Raw genomic sequence first — 9914 nt, forward strand, 5'->3', positions numbered from 1 at the left:
CTTCAGCAATGGCTCATGTCAAGAACGCCGGAGGTGGTCTAGGTGATGAGGATCTGAGGCCTCTGCCTCGCTTGCCTACTAAGGTGAAAGGCAAGGGGACAAAGAAGACCACGACAAAGAAGTGGAAGTTTGCAGATGCTGATACAATGAGAGCAGCCGTAGTTGTAGCCGTCGCAGAGCGTGTAGAGAGAGGAGGAGCTTGGAAGTGGTGTTGTCATTGCAGATCAGCTTTTACCAGCAAAGAGGGTAGCTACTGAGCATGTTGAGCGTCATCATGGTAGTCCCACTAGGACTATCATGCTTGAGGGATGCCATGTTGCTATAGAGGAGAGTTAGCCTCAGGGGGGGCCACAGCAGTAGACATAGCTACCAGTGCAGTCAGAGGGTGCTGAGTAGACTCAGGAGGGAGAGCAGATCGAGGAGACAGAGCAGGCACCTCAGCCATAGTTATGCCACTCTAGTCATACTCATACCTAGGTGACATCGAGGCTAGAGACATAGAGGAGGGGTTCTCATCCGCCTCCTAGACCACAGGGTCCGCCTCCAGTGACTCTGTTTACACAAAAATTTGGAAGAAGGTTCATAGGGACTCGAAAGCTCCCAAGATCATGTCATCAAGGAATCAATTGCATGATTGGAACCAGCTGATTTGAATGCGAAACTAGAATCGGCTTTCTTCAGATAGCGCCAGTGGATAATGACAAAGGTTATGATCGGCGCCAGGATGAGACATGTTGGACTCTACAAAAAGGAAAAGATTAGAGTCTAAGTTATCTTAAATTAGGAATGTTTTCTCTAGGTTCAAAAATTGTAATGAGTCATGCTTAGACAGGAGTCATGCACAGGGCCCGTGTATAAATATCAAACCCCGACTATTGTAAAAGAACAACAATCAATCCAATATACAAGTCATTTACTTTTTTGGCTCCGGCCACCCCTTAGGAGTTAGAGTAGAGTAGATCTCGGTGAGTTCTTCAGCAAGTATGGCTGCATCGATCCAGTCGACCTCCACTACTTGTTGTAAGTACCGTCATGGCTTATACCTCTGTTCGTACGGCTGTATCGATCCGGTCGACCTCCACTGTGACTCTGGTATAAGTTAGTTACCGATTCTTGCCTAGTTCAAGTATGGCTGCATCGATCTAGTCGACCCCCACTGCATGAACTAGATCAAGGTCAAGTTATTGGCTCTACCTTAGAATGAAAATCTTTGGTAGATTCATTAAGTTACCGATATTGCTTATTGCTTTCATTATTTATCTAAATTAAAGCAATATCACTTTGCCCGATTGGGATTGATCTAGATCGGCCTTATATCCTATTTAGCCTATTGTTTGTTAATCTAAAACTGATCTAATCTGTAGATTAAATAATGAGTTACGTTTTACCGGCTATTTTACATCAATCTTGATCGTGCATAGCGTGCGGTTAAAGCATGTTGAAGTAAGGCATGACTTTAACTGTGCGCTATGCCTGAATCGGCTATTTTAGCACCGTGGAGTGTGTAATCATAGCCTGTGTGATTCTGCCTCACACCCCACTGTTAGCACCATAGACTGGGGATTGTTATTCAGTAGGTCTATTCCTAATAAGGCATGACTTTAACTGTACGCTATGCCTGAATCGGCTGTTTTAGCCGATATCGAGTGCTTTCACGAATAGTTCGCATTATGAGACCGTTGAAGTAAAGATAGATTGAAAGATGTGTTAGCCCCATGATCTTATTATTGTATTATGACCTACATGATTCTGCCTCATGCCCCACTGATATTAGTAATGAGTTAGGGTCATCGAGTCTATTGTTATTTCTACGGCCTGCATGATTCTGCCTCATGCCCCACTAGTCACAGCAATGGATGAGATCTAACATGTTCATTAGATTTATCTTTATTAAACGGTAAAATAGTGTTGAATTGTTTCTTTATATAAAAAGGGGTTCAATTGCTTGTAATCATTGGCTTAGCATAAACCAATCATTGTTGACATTTTATTGCCATTGATTAATATTTGCTCAAATAACGACATTTATCTTGAATGATAACCAATTCTTCTTATACAACCCAATGAGCTTTAACCGATTTATTCTCATGAATATGCTGGAATCAACTATTTAGTCGATCTCCTTTCATATCAGCTCTCAGAGCCACACATTCGGGACTGTCTGGCAACACCGGCAAGTTTCGCCCTTAATTACTGATAAGCTTTCTCTTCTTGTCAATTATAGGGTCAAATTGACTTGCACATCTCGGGAGGAGTGCATAGGATCGACCATCCCTGCGTTGAAGCTAGGCGGATCTACAGCTCCATCGAGCAGACCCTTCTGGCTTGCTGTGCGTGTCATCGGCACGGAACAAAAATTCTGTATCGACAGACTCATCTGGATTTGAGGGCCGCCATGGCTAAGCACGTGCAATAGCTCAGGTTTATTCAGTTTGAGGACTGGTTCCCACCGAGGAGGGATGAGCGTGCTTTAGAGGATTTCTATACACCACTGCAGGAGGACTTCTACAATGCATATCTTAATAGTGGGGTGGCTTTTATATCTCAGAGAGTATGCTCTATTGAGGCCATTGTTGCAGCAGCTAGAGAGTAGATCCGCCCTCACCTCTCATACTTGCCAGGGCTGACTAATTTACTTGGACGAACAGACAGATATGTTTCATCATGGGTCCATGACTTCTATGCTACACTTTGGATTGACCCAGGCCATAGATTTATTCACTTTGCATTCAGAGGCCACGACTATAGGCTGATGAGCTTCAGGGTCAGAGAGATCCTTAGATTACAGGAGTCACCTATCCACATTCACAAGGTTTGCTATGGACACATAGAGCCTCCTAGACGCCCTCACGGTGGTCTTGTGCCTCCCATAGATCTCATCCGACCTTGCTTCACAGAGCCATTTGGTGAGGGGTTAAGTAGGACACCCATAGATCTAACTCCTATAGCTAGACTGCTTGATGCTATCATGAGGAGGACCCTACTACCAAGGATGGGATATCGTGAGGGATTGACTCGCATTCAGTTGTGGCTACTGAACGCTCTGATGCAGCAGATAGTGTTTGATGTATGGGATGTCATTCTTTCTGAGATGGAGGATACAATTGCAGAGGGATTTAGAGGTCATAGGCAGCTGCCATATGCTCACTGAATTACTTTTTTTATTCATAGGGTAGTCATAGTGAGGCCTCCTGAGATGTTGGTAGAGTATTCAGGAGTTACTACAGAGTTTCCAGCATATAACATGACTCGGATGCTCCGCCATAGTGCAGCAAGGACACCTAGCCAGCCGCGCCATCGCCTAGAGGTCTAGAGACTACAGCCTAGTAGGATGAGACTATTAGGGGCATTGCAGCGATAGAGGAGCAGCAGCTAGATGCTCAGTAGGAGGGTATGGTTGAGAGCGACCCTAGTGATAGCTCAGATGATGATTATTTGGATATCCCTCAAATGCCTCCTGGACGACATGGCGGTGAGGCCAGTGGCTCTAGCTCAGCTCCACCTGCACCACAGATAGACCCCGCTCTCCTTACTATTCTTGAGCGGATGAGTCATGATCAGGCTTGCTAGGCCTAGGAGACAACAATTGCTCTAGCATAGGTTCAGGCTAGATAGGACGAGTTTCAGTGATAGCAGCATGCTATCTAGTAGCAGTAGTAGGCCATGCAGCAGCAATAGCTCCTCATGCAGCAGTAGTTACTTAGATTCATGCAGCATGTTGTTACTGCTATTGGGGCTCCACTGCCACAGCTTACACCTTAGCTCGGCCAGCCTACCACCACTTCATAGACTTTAGTTCTATAGCCCAGTGGGCTTTAGAGTTAGGGATAGCCAGCGACTCAGTTTGCTTCACCTACAGAGTAGGTGTCCTGGTGGTTTGCTTCGCTAGTGATAGCCTAGGGTCCGTAGTTTATACCGCTTCACACAGGCTTCACACTGGCTCAGAGTTCATCATTGCTTGTGACTAACACCCTAGTTTCTAGGAGCCTTGGTGCTACATTCAGTGAGTTGATAGGGCAGCCTACACTGCTAGATCTACATGCCCCTAGTCCTTCCACAGTTGCTCCTATTACTAGGACTACAGAGATGCTCCCATCATCAGTTGCATCATCAGAGCCGCCTGCTTCAGTGATACCTGCAGAGTCACAGGCCACACCAGTCCAAGATCCGATCTAGACCACTTCAGTGTTAGTTCTAGCCACAAAGGGTCAGACTGCTCAGAGCTCAGGATCAGATGATGATGATGCCTAGTTCTAGATCGCTCATCGCACCTCAGCGCCCGACTCATCCACTACAGCCTCGCCGACCATTCCTTAGGTTTTGGTGTTTGACACCAAAGGGAGAGAGGGATCGAGTATGATAGACTTAGGGAGAGTGATATATCTAGGGGGAGCTTATCTATTTACATTTGGTTTTTTATGTATGACACTTTATTATGCATTCATGGTTACTTTCATGCACTGAACTATATATGTGTGAGCATGATATTTATGTGATATGTGACATGTGTGCTCTCTACTTTGATCTTTATATATGTCATGTCACTTGGTTATGCTCATTTGCTTTTGCTTCTGCGTTTTACTCCGATGCAAATGAGCTTTATTTCTTGTACTCATGATTATTTCATATCTATTGAGTACATCATGTTGGCTTGGGTCATATAAGCTTGCCTAACTCTTTTGTTCTTATTGTCAAAAGCTTATATGAACCAAGCATGTTGAAAACCTCATCTCCTTTACATACTTGAGGTTATATTGTCATCAATCACCAAAAAAGGGGAGATTGAAAGCATCTAGGCCCCTAGTTGGGTTTTGGTAATTAATGACAATATAAGATTACTATGACTAACATGTGTTTTATAGAGACAATTAAGTTAGGTCATGGTAATGGTAATTGATTGAGCAATAATTGTTGTCATGCTCCTACGATGGAAATTGTTTTTGGTTTTCAAAGGATGGATGACAAGGTTAAGGATGGACTAGTTCTAAGTGTCGTTTGGTGTTGAAGAGACACTTAGAGTAGTTTAGGACTTTGATTTTCCTTTGGCCATACTATTAAAGGGGTATGAACTAGTAGCTTGACCAAGGTGAGTCTAGTGGGTTATGTGTGGTGCACACTTGTCAAATCTAGCACTAGGTAGCTCCTAAGTAGCCCTAAGATCAATTGGAGCAAACTTCATTCACATATGATTTCGAGTTGGAAGTGAATGGAGGGTCAAATGTTGACCGGACGCTGGTTCTGATGTTACTAGACACTGGCACAGAGTTCGGTCAGTTCATTTGATCAAGGTGAAGTCATCGGGTTGCGACCGGACGCTGAGTGAAATGTGACCGGACGCTGGGTGCTAGCGTCCAGTTAACTCCAGTAAGGTTCTAGAGAGGGAGAATCCTGATTGGACGTGTCCAATCAGTGCTGACCACACACTGGTCAGGTTCTGGCTAGACGTTGGGTGCTAGAGTCCGATCAACATCAATAAGGTTCTAGAGAGCAGTTTTCATGACCGGACGAGTCCGGTCAGTGCTGACCGGACGCAGGTCAGAGTCCGATCACAACTTAATAGCTCAGTGGCAGGGAGAACTGACCGGAGCGTCCGGTCATCTTGATTGGAGCATCCGGTCACCCTGTAGAGGCACATAACGTTTCATTTTGAATGAGGGGTTATAAATACTTCCTCTATTCACTCAAGGGAGTACTCTTGCCCATTTCAACAGCTAAGAAACACCCTTGAGAGAGTGCCAAGGAGAGCAAGTGCCTAGTGAGGTGATTGAGATTTGAGAATCCAACATTAAGGCCTCATTAGCAAAAAGTGAGTAGCAAGTGTGCATCCACCCTTCTCATTAGGCTTGTTGTGGTTAAGTGAGAGTTCTTGCTTGTTACTCTTAGTGATCACCATCACCTAGACAGCTTGGTGGTGATTGGGAGTTTGGTGATCAACTAGTGGAGCTTGTGGATGACCCAACTCCAGTTGTGAGCGATTGTGGGTGATTCACCATGATGGAGTGTTGAAGAATCAACCCATAGAGAGCACTTGATCCTTGCATGGATCAAGGGGGAGCTACACCCTTGCACGGGTGCCCCAATGAGGACTAGTGGGGAGTGGTGACTCTCCAATACCTCGGCAAAACATCGCCATGTTCCTTCTCCTCTCTTTACTTCAAGCATTTACATTTAAGTAATTCAATTCTTGTCTTTACATTATTAGAATTGCCATGCTAGAGTAGCATTGGAACTTAGGGTGCTAAACTTTTGTGCGGTAGATCAATAGAATTACATTCTAGGCATAAGGGGTGAAGTGGGCTAAGTATAGGGTTTAATTATTACAAAGAATTTTAGAACTAGCCCAATTCACCCCCCTCTTGGGCATCTTGATCCTTTCAGAGGGATGTTGCACATGTTGCATACCCCCGTCCCTAAATAACTGTCGCTTTTGGTTTTTGTGCCGTAAGTTTGACTGGATTTGTAGAAAATGCGTGCAACATTTGTATCTCCAAATAAATTTATTATGAAAATAGATTCGATGATATATCTAATAGTATTAGTTTTGTACCATAAATATTAAAATTTTTTATACATATTTAGTCAAAGTTTCTTAGGAAACGAAAACGATAGTTATTTAGGGACGAAGGGAGTATGTTACAAGTGTTACAGAGGCATGTTGCAAGCGTTTGTTCAAACTATTTTATATGTTTCCAGACATATATTGCAAGCCTTTTGATCTAGATGTTGCATATATTTTCATACATATGTTGCAACAATATGTTCCAAAATGTTTCATCTGTTTTAGTCTAATGTTGCAGGAAGTGTTTTCATGTTGCAAGTTGCAGGTTTCTATCTGGATGTTGCATATATTTTCACACATATTGCGAGTGTATATTTCAGATGTTTCATTTGTTTTAGACGTATGTTGCATTCAAGTGTTTCATGTTGCACGTGTTTCATGCTGTTTTAGAGAGCAAGGGGTGCCGGGTAATGGGGGTGCGATGAGTCGGCGGCCAACGGATGTGGCGTGCGGCGTGTTGGGGGCCGACGGTTGGGGGCACGATGGGGTGAGGCGAACAAATCGGGATAGGGGCGGGGTGCGCCTATGGGGGTGGGCCAAACAAATGGGGATGGGGACGGGGTGCACGGATGGTGGCGGGTCAGGCGTCGGGGTGGGCTTGTTAGGCGTGTGGGCGGGCGTCTGATGGACTTCATCCCCATCGAACATCCGTGCACCAGCATTTCCCTTCTTTATGGGACAGGGGAGTAGAATATTTTGACAGCATCGGCTAGTCAAAAATCTTGTGTGTTTCTATGGTGTTTATGCTGCCTAGATGCCTTACTGCCCACTTGAGGCTGGTGTCGATAGAACCTATGGTTTCTACCAATTTTTATTTTTTGGGAAAATTGGTTTCATAGCACCACAAGAACGGGAGATGCGAAAAATACCATCAAAAGTTTATTGCACCGTAAAATACCATTGAAAGTGAGCATTCGTTCCGCAATCTAGCACTCTGTTACTTTCACTGTTAACGTCATTTGTTGGCACCGTCCGTGCCTTCGTCTCACTCAATAACAAGCAAGAACCATGGGAGGACGTGGGGAATAACCTGTACATTGCATCAACCTAGGTAGGCATAGTGGTAGAGCAAGGACATGCCCATAGGCCTGCTGCTGCTGAACAGCATGACAAGGGTTTCTCGGGTTGTGGCTTCGTGCGATAGCTAGTCCTATACTCACCTTTTTGTTGGCAATGAAGATCCCAGAAGCATTCAGCTGCATCGCGCAGGCCTGGCAGACGATGAGCTCCTCATCGCCCTCTACGTTGTCGGTGCCGCAGAGCGTGCCATAGCCAAAGATGATGTCACACTAGAAGCTCTTCTTACAAGCGTAGGCGCCTAGCATGGTGCTGTTGTAGACCAGACTGCCACCGATGCCGAAGCGGTCGCCCTTCCCTAGCACGCGATGGAGTAGTTGCTCTTGAGGATGCCGCAGACCGCATCGCATCTACCTCGATGGCCAGGAAATCCATGTTCCTATACTAGTCCAGCACCTAGATGGTGCCCCAGCATTGGACTCGACTGCTGCCCGAGAGGATGCAGGTGGCGTCGTTGCCGAGTGTAACACCCTCAGAGTTACACCGTAAATCATTTACTAAAACATATCATGAGCATCATGTTTATGTGTTAATGTATGTGATAAAGTGTGTAGATCAATTTCTGTAACTTGAAATGATCAACTAAAATTGCGAAATGAAAGTTGATTCGATAGTCATGTTATATCACTTAAGGTTGAAAACAAATTTTTATTAAGCAAAAATGCTATAGAACATATATGGGTCACCTTAATAAAATTTGAAGTACAAACTTTGTACATGACAGTGAAATACTCGAGGTCAAAAAATAATGTTACTAGCTGGTGTTTCTAATAGTCTAGAAATGGAACTTGAAATCAAATTTAGCTCAAAAACTTAGAAATTTTCAAGTCTACCAACAGTTAGACACTGATATGTTTAGCAATTTATTGTGAGAGATTGGGTTAAGGAGTGGTGTAGTGTTATAGCTTGATTTGGTAGTGTCATGTGCCATCTTGAGCATGGTGAACCCGATTTAGGTTTAGGAGCAAACGTTTGGTCGCGTTGAACGCTTTAAAATTCATGCATGGCACTTGTTTTGGTTGCTTGGACGTGTGGGCGCGGTCACCATTACGTGGAGCCTCGACGTTGCTAAGCTCGGCCGAGCATGCGCGCGCTACCATGCTTGGCTGGCCTCGTCTGCCCCATCCTGGCCGCCTTATTTCAGTAGTGTGGGGTTGTTGCTGCTGTTGCTTGCGACGTCGGGCGTGGCGCTGCCTGCTCGCCGCGTTGCCCCGCTGTGCTGCCCCGCTGCATGGCCACCCGTGCCACAGCAGAGCCACGCCGGCGTTGTTACCTCATTATTATGATTCGTGCACCACTACACTACCTTCTCACTGCCATGCTACGTTGCAGTTGCTCGCTTGCCCCTGGTGCATGTGGGATGCCTCGACTGCTTGTGCCGTCGCCTCGCCTTAATGGCGCTACGGTCGTGTAGGCCATGCCATGCCTGTCCGTCCCGCACACACACATGGTCTGGTCACGTGTTGCATAGCTCGAGCATAGACACAGCCGCATGTCTGGTCGACCGCTTGCCACCAAGGCTAGCCAAGCCGTGCCCTGCCGCACCATCTCTCTTCCTCTTCCTCTGTTCTCGCTGCCACATCGTGCCCACATGTGAGCGAGTAGGCGGTCACCTTTCAGCAATTACTGGCGCCTGCACTTTTGCCCTCTCATTTTATCGCCAACCGAACCCGCACAACCATAATGGCGGCCCGACCAGGCGCTAATTTGGTGTTTTCCCTCTGACGTGCCGGTAAGGCCGTATCCTAGCCATGACTGAGGGCAGACCTCAATTCCTCCACCCATGTCCAATTGCTTACGCCACTGCACCCACACTGCTTCCCTCCTCGCCCTACGTGCTTCCGTCCAACTACTACCGCCCTCACTTCACCGCTGATGTGTCCGTGCCACCATGGAGCACCGCCGGAAGGCACTATCGCATGTGGCTAGCCCTACTCAGGGCATCTCCGGCCAAACCATCTCCATGGGTAGGTTTGTTGTGAGTGATTGGTAGTCACCCGCTGTCTCTACCATTTTCGTAAGGCCATAGCTCACTGGAACTTGGCTCCCATGGCCGCAGGGTCCTCGTCGTCATGGAGAGGCCATTCTACTACGTCCCAGCTCATCCAACCACTGCCCAAAGTTGCGCGTCGTCCTATAGGTGGGGGTCGGCCTCCTAGGTGAGTTAGAGGGGCCCTCGGTTGCTCGGCGTGGCTGTCCCGTGCCAGCCGACGCCACATCAGCGAGCGTGGGGGTGTTGGGGACCGGCCAGATGTAAAGATGATTGGGGGCGAGGGCC

The sequence above is a fragment of the Miscanthus floridulus genome, chromosome 1 (genome assembly GCF_019320115.1).
Source record: "Miscanthus floridulus cultivar M001 chromosome 1, ASM1932011v1, whole genome shotgun sequence".
NCBI classification, from domain to species: Eukaryota; Viridiplantae; Streptophyta; class Magnoliopsida; order Poales; family Poaceae; genus Miscanthus; species Miscanthus floridulus.